Below are 7482 nucleotides of genomic sequence, written 5' to 3' on the forward strand. Positions count from 1 at the left end.
AGTTTGTGACTTGAACAAATTAGAAAACAGCACAGAATTCTGATTTGCCTCAAATGCAGCCGTGGTCATAAGCCCCCAACAGGGCTCAGGAGAGCGGCCAGCAGACTCCTATACTCCTGAGTTTTAAAAGAATCTACCAGTTTAAAAGGCAGGGTTCCCGGGAGGGAGGGGCACAAAGAAAACCAGATAGAAGGTGACGGAAGACAATTTGACTTTGGGTGAGGGGTATGCAACATAATCAAATGTCAAAATAATCTGAAGATATTTTCTCTGAACATATGTACCCTGATTTATCAATGTCACTGCATTAAAATTAATAAAAATAAGATAAAAAAAATAAAAAGCAGGGTTCCCTCCATTCACCTCCCACTGTTGAGCCATCCGTCTTTTACCCACAGATCTGGGAGCACATCAGCACATGCCTTTTGCTGCTGATCGGTTAAGCGAGGTTAGACAAGGAGAGTGTGCATCTGAGTTGACTGGTTACAGTTCACAGAATGCTCAGGTGCTTCTAACAAATGGTTCCTATTAGTGTGAATCAAAGACTGATGGACATTGGATAGAGGTAGAGAAAATGGGTCTAAGTATAGATATTTTCCCTTTGTGACTTTAGATTTGGAAGTGAGCAGAAAACAGACTGCCCTCAGCCAGGTCATTGAGGTTTATTTAAAATGCCCATGGGAGATTCTCCCTCAGAATAGTCCAAGGAGTCATTACGTACATCAAACAGTACTAAATGTTGAGGTCAGCCCAAGAGAAGTGTACTTTTAGATTCAGGCAAACATTTCTGCACACAAGTTGTGCACAGGCATCCAATCATGTATGGGACCAGAATGTCAAGTTGTTGGGCAAATCCACATTTTCCCTTTGGTCCTCTTGCAATGAAAGCAATTACCCTGAAGACACAGGAGCTTCTATGATTATATCCTCAGCTAAGAAGCTCATGCTACCAAGATGCATTCTTAGGTGAACATAAGGAAATTTTATATGTTAAAGAAGAGAAGTGAGCGGTACTTATAAGGAAGTTTGGTTGGAATCCCGAGAGCAAGCATGGCGCTACCTTGTCATTGGAAGGAGCTATGTTAGGCAAGTAAAGTCTTAATGGCTGCGATTATCACAGATCATACAGTCTGTGTAGCTGTACGAGAAGGATTGCAGAAGAACGTTGTTCTGATTGGTAAGCCTGGTCACTAGTGCTAGACAATCCAGTGTTCACTAACAGTTGGTGTTTCCCTGTCCTCAGGTGTGTCACTCACAAACCAGGAGGCTTCAGCCCTGGGATGACTTTTCACCTGTCGTTGGTCACATTAGTTGGAGATGGTAATCTTTTAAACATGATTTTAACAAAGTAATCCAGATGGTCTGGTTTCGGATTGGCTGGACACTGACAAGAGACACAGCTTGATCCACATTCTGGCATGTCGGACAAATCCAGTCATTGAAACTGCTTTCCTAGGTGACAGTGGTCCGTGTCCAGTTGAGAACAGATCCCTTTCCTGTCCTATTTGTTTTTTTTAACAGTTGAGAAGAACATGAAAACTATCGGTGAATTCATAATTTAGGTTGAATTATTTGACCGAGTTTCCTATTTTGAGTATGATGAGCATTAACTGCAAAGCAATATGAAATCCAAATAATTTTGAAATAAGAATTATTTTTCTCGAGGAGGCCTTAAGATCCTAAGTGGCTTGAACCTAGAGAGATACCTGTCGTTGTGAAGGGGCTGTTTGAAGGAAAATCATAGGGCTTAAAAGACAGTTCTGGGGCCTGACCTGTGGTGGCGCAGTGGATAAAGCGTCGACCTGGAAATGCTGAGGTTGCCGGTTCGAAACCCTGGGCTTGCCTGGTCAGGGCACATATGGGAGTTGATGCTTCCAGCTCCTCCCCCCTTCTCTCTCTCTGTCTCTCTCTCCACTGTCTCTCTCCTCTCTAAAAATAAAAATAAAAAATAAAAATAAAAAACAGTTCTGGGTACCGGGAAGTTCACAGCATGAAGGAGGAGGAGCTGGAGGCGCTGCCGGAGCAGAGCCTGGCAGAGCTGCAGGGGGCGCTGTTGAAGCAGAGCCTGGCCGAGCTGCAGGTGGGGCATGGGGTCCTCCTGGCCACACAGCACAACCAGAAGCAAAAAAGCACAGCAAAAGCCAAAGCAATGGAGAAATTACCTTAGACAGGTTGCAAAATATAGATGACTAAGTGGGAAGGTAACAGAACAAAGGTTAATAGAAATCCTTGAAAAGGTAAGGCAACAAACAAGCCACGGCTAAATTCAGAAGAAAATAATGGACTCTGAAGTAGATGATGATGCTTGAATTTAAGATGCTCAGACATTAGAACTTACTGGGACGATTCCAGGACAGATCGTATTTGGCAGAAGTTTAGATTGGGTAGAATGTTTACTTTGCTTATTGTTTATATATCTTTAGAAAAATAAACATTTTATTTTTAAGAGAGCGAGAGAGAGAGGGGAGAGATGAGAAGTATCAACTCACTGTTGCTTCACTTTAGCTGTTCATTGATTGCTTTCTCATATGTGTCTTGACCGGGAGGCTCCAGCCAAGCCAGTGACCTCTTGTTCAAGCCAGTGACCTTGGGTTCAAGTCAGCGACTTTGGGATTATGTCAATGATCCCACGCTCAATCTGGCAATCTCAGGGTTTCAAACTTGGGACCTCAGCATTCCAGGTCGATGTTTTATCCACTGTGCCACCACAGGTCAGGCAGGCTACCTGGCACACTATTCCAATTACATTTATCTTTTACTGCTATTCTTGGAGACATTTCTACAGTCCAATTGTCTGTGTGTGTTTTATTTATCCTGCTTTATCTAAGAGGTTCTTTTTCTACTTTTTGTTTTATTGAAGCCTTTGAATTAAATTTTTCCTCTATACCAGTGGTCCCCAACCCCCGGGCCGCAGACCGGTACTGGTCCGTGGGCCATTTGGTACCTGTCCGCAGAGAAAGAATAAATAACTTACATTATTTCCATTTTACTTATATTTAAGTCTGAACAATGTTTTATTTTATTTTATTATTTATTTATTCATTTTAGAGAAGAGAGATAGAGAGAGAGAGAGAGAGAGAGAGAAGGGGGGAGGAGCAGGAAGCATCAACTCCCATATGTGCCTTGACCAGGCAAGCCCAGGGTTTTGAACCAGTGACCTCAGTGTTCCAGGTCAATGCTTGATCCACTGCAACACCACAGGTCAGGCTGATGTTTTTGTTTTTTTTTAAATGACCAGATTCCCTCTGTTACATCTGTCTAAAACTCACTCTTGACCAGGGGTCCCCAAACTACGGCCCGTGGGCCGCATGCGGCCCCCTGAGGCCATTTATCCACCACCGCCGCACTTCCGGATGGGGCACCTCTTTCATTGGTGGTCAGTGAGAGGAGCAGAGTACTGTATGTGGGGGCGCCGCAAAGCGTGGCGTAGCTCGCGTACAGTACTACTTCCGGTGACGCATGACGCACGCCTCATGGCTCCGGAAGCACATCATATCACTTGTTACGGCTAGCAGTGACAAATATGGAACCGGACATTGATCATCTCAGCCAACAGCAGGCCCATAGTTTCCACTGAAATACTGGTCAGTTTGTTGATTTAAATTTACTTGTTCTTTATTTTAAATATTGTATTTGTTCCCGTTTTGTTTTTTTACTTTAAAATAAGATATGTGCAGTGTGCATAGGGATTTGTTCATAGTTTTTTTTTTATAGTCCGGCCCTCCAACGGTCTGAGGGACAGTGAACTGGCCCCCTGTGTAAAAAGTTTGGGGACCCCTGCTCTTGACGCTTGTCTCAGTCACGTGATACATTTATCTGTCTCACCCTAAAGGCTGGTCTGTGAAAATATTTTCTGACATTAAACTGGTCCGTGGCCCAAAAAAGGTTGGGGACCACTGCTCTATACCATATTAGAAGTTATATGCTATTTTTATTATTTGAAAAGATAATGCATTTTATACTGTATAAACATGCTTATACTTCTATTATCCTAAAAAGTTAACGTCTCTACCTCAATTACTTTGAAACACTATCTCTAATCACTCATCTTTTTATTTTATTTTATTTTATTTTTTTTGACAGAGACAGAGAGAGGACAGATAGGGACAGATAGACAGAAATGGAGAGAGATGAGAAGCATCAATTCTTTGTTGTGGTATCTTAGTTGTTCATCGATTGCTTTCTCATATGTGCTTTGACCAGGGGAGCTCCAGCAGAGCAAGTGACCCCTTCCTCAAACCAAAGACCTTGGGCTTCAAGCCAGCAACCTATGGGCTCAAGCCAGATGAGCCCGTGTGCAAGCTGGTGACCTTGGGGTTTTGAACCTGGGTCCTCCACGTCCAACACTCTATCCCCTGAGCCATCACCAGGTCAGGAAAAATTGTCTTTTTTAATCTGATTAAAAAATTAAAGCGAGCAACTGTGCTCATTTTATAATACAAAGTTTTATAAAGCAACTAAAATCAGATTCTCAGATCAAACTTTTGTATTTCTTTTTTTTATTTAACAATATATCATTGGACTTCCTTCCAGGTCAGTATATGTAAACACGCTCCATTTTATTGTCTAATATTTTATTGTGTCTCATAGACATTTTTATTATTGCTTTATACAATGTTTACTACCAATGTAGACATCTTTTTAAGAAGATTTTATTGCTTATTATTATATATTTTTTTAGAGAGAGAGAAAATGGCGGGGGGGGGGAGTGGAAAGCATCAGGCTGGAGTTGCTTCTCATGTGTGCCTTGACCAGGCAAGCCCGGGGTTTCTAACTGGCGACCTCAGCATTCCAGGTCAACTCTTTATCTACTGTGCCACCACAGGTCAGGCCCAATGTAGACATCTTTAAAATATAGTATACTTTCGCCTGTTTTTAAACTTTACATCAATAAAATTGTATTTTCTGTCTCATGCCTTTTGCTCAAAATGATGTTTGTCAGGTTTTTGCATGTCTGCACATCCCTGGGCTTTGTTTTCACCGATTTATGCAGTGCGGTGTGGTAGCGCCACAGCTGATGACTGGTCCACTCTGGGAGGACGGGATGCTCTTCTCGGGCTCTGCCCTGGCTCCCTGGGGATGCCTGCGTCCGACACTGTGAAATGAAGCCAAGTGGTAGCAGTTCTTGTTAAAGCTTGATAGTGCTAGGTTTCTTCACATCTGCCCGATAGACGCTGTGAAAAGCAACTCACTTAATCTCATCTCTGCTGGAAACACCCGAGTTATCTTGCAAAGCCTGCCTCAGCTGCCACAACTCATAACTGCCTTGGGCGGAGGGTACAGAAGGGGTTAGTTTTTCAGATTTGCAAGGAACCAAGTGACTTAACTGTTCGTGTATGACAGGCCACTGTGGGCAGTTTACCTACATTAGCAATATTCTTGGTCCTTCTAATTCTCCTTGAATGCTGGCTAGCTCCAGCCAGAGACCACCTTTCTTACACGACATGGCTTAAAAGCAGCAAAGCAGCAGCCAACCAAACCACCATTCCCAACTTTTTTTATCCATTTTTCTAATACCATAGATTTGGTCAGATTTTGGTCCACCCTCCAAATGAAAGCAGACAGCAACCTGGTCAAGCGTTTTTTTGGAAGCACCAGTCTCCCGATCTCAGCCCAGCTAAAAACCAGGACTTCTAGCAGAGACATGGAGACCGGACATCAAGAACCCTAACCTTGTTTGTAGCTGACCTTTGGCATCATCTTATTTTTCTGAGTAACACCCTTAATTTTTATTTAAATGTTTTTTAAATTTATGATTGATTGTAGAAACAGGAAGGGAGGGAGGGAGAGAGAGAGAACCAATTTTTTCCACTTCTTTATGCCTTCTTTGGTTGATTTTATTTTTGATTGTTCAGTAACATATTATTCAGCCTCCCTGTCTTTGTGTGCTTTTCAGGTTTTTTTTTCTTGAGATTGATTTTTAGTTTCATACCATTATGGTCAGAGAAGGTGCTTGTTTTGTGTTCCACCCAGCATGTGGTCTGTCCTAGAAAACGTTGTGTGTGCTCTTGAACAGAATGTGTATTCTGCTGCTTTGGGGTGCAATGCTCTGAAGACAGCAGATTGGATGAATCAGCAGTCTGAACAGTACCGTTTAGACCAGTGGTTCTCAACTAGGGGACATTTGCCAATGTCTAGAGATAATTTGGTTGTCACAACTGAGAAGAGGGTGACAATCTCTAGTGGGTAGAGGACAAGGATGCTGCTAAATATCCTACATAGTACAGCACTGCCCCCCACAAGAAGGAATTGTCTGACCCCCAAATGCCAAGAGCGCTGAGGTTAAGAAACCCTGCTTGAGACATTCCTTCAGTCTTGGTGCTAAACTTTTTTTTTCTTATCTTGAACGTCTTTATATTTCCCTAATTCTTGAATAATTAGCTAAGCACATGAATCTGAGGGGCTGGTTTTTCTCAGCACGTTAATAGGCCTTCTTCCACGAAAGGAAACTTCATCCTGGATGACTTCCTCAGTTACTTCCTTCCTTTCACTGGTTTTCAAGATGCCTTCAGTGGCCCGTGGTTCGGCTACAATCTAGCTGAGGGGGGATGTTTTCAATGATCCTGTCTGGGATTCAGTGGGATCCCTCGCTCTGAGAATTCCAGTCTTTCATCAGCGTTGAAGCATTGTCAGCCTTCTAGGATTCAGTGGGGTCCCTCACTCTGAGAATTCCAGCCTTTCATCAGCGTTGAAGCATTGTCAGCCTTCTGTCCTTAATGTGGCCCCCAACCTCCCTGTTCCCCTAGAGCTTTCTCTCTGCTGTTACTGCTTCTCACTTCCCGTCTCACCTCTGTGCTCCTTAAGGAAAATGGCACTTCAGACCTTGTTCAACTTCACTTAGCCCTCCGCCCTCCCTGTCCTATCTTATGTTTAATCTGTCCATTGGGTTCTTATTCCTAATTACATTTTTTTCACTTTTAAAATGGAATATACATGAATATACATATACACGTACATATATATATTTCCATATTTGTATATGGAAAATGCTAAACTAAATATTCAAGAAAATCTTTTGTAGTAGATTTTGAGACATCTTAAATGTCCCACCAGATCATGATCTTGAGACAGGAATAGGGAAACAGCTTGGTCCCTGGGAGAGGGAACTTGCTTGTCGGCAGCTTTTTTGCACATCAGCTAAGTCTGTTTTTCAGATAAGTAACGAATCAGGAAACCACAGCTGAACTGCAGACCCCTCTCTATGAGCAGTGGGGAAGTCCTTTAACACAAACCATAATAAGTCCTGCACAATTCCAGAACGCTTCACCACACAGACCATAATAAGTCCTGCACAATCCCAGAATGCTTTGCTTTGCTGGCATAGATACCTGGGCATCAGTGCTACAAAAGAGAAGAAGCCTGCCATCTTACTCCCTGATTGGTTAACCCCAGCAACTTCTGTGTCCTTAAGCCATAAACACTGGAGCCCCGTATCTTGGGCAGCAGAACCCAGGACACTATCTCAGTGTTTTCGCCTTCTGC

Source organism: Saccopteryx leptura, chromosome 10 (assembly GCF_036850995.1).
Source record: "Saccopteryx leptura isolate mSacLep1 chromosome 10, mSacLep1_pri_phased_curated, whole genome shotgun sequence".
Taxonomy (NCBI): Eukaryota; Metazoa; Chordata; class Mammalia; order Chiroptera; family Emballonuridae; genus Saccopteryx; species Saccopteryx leptura.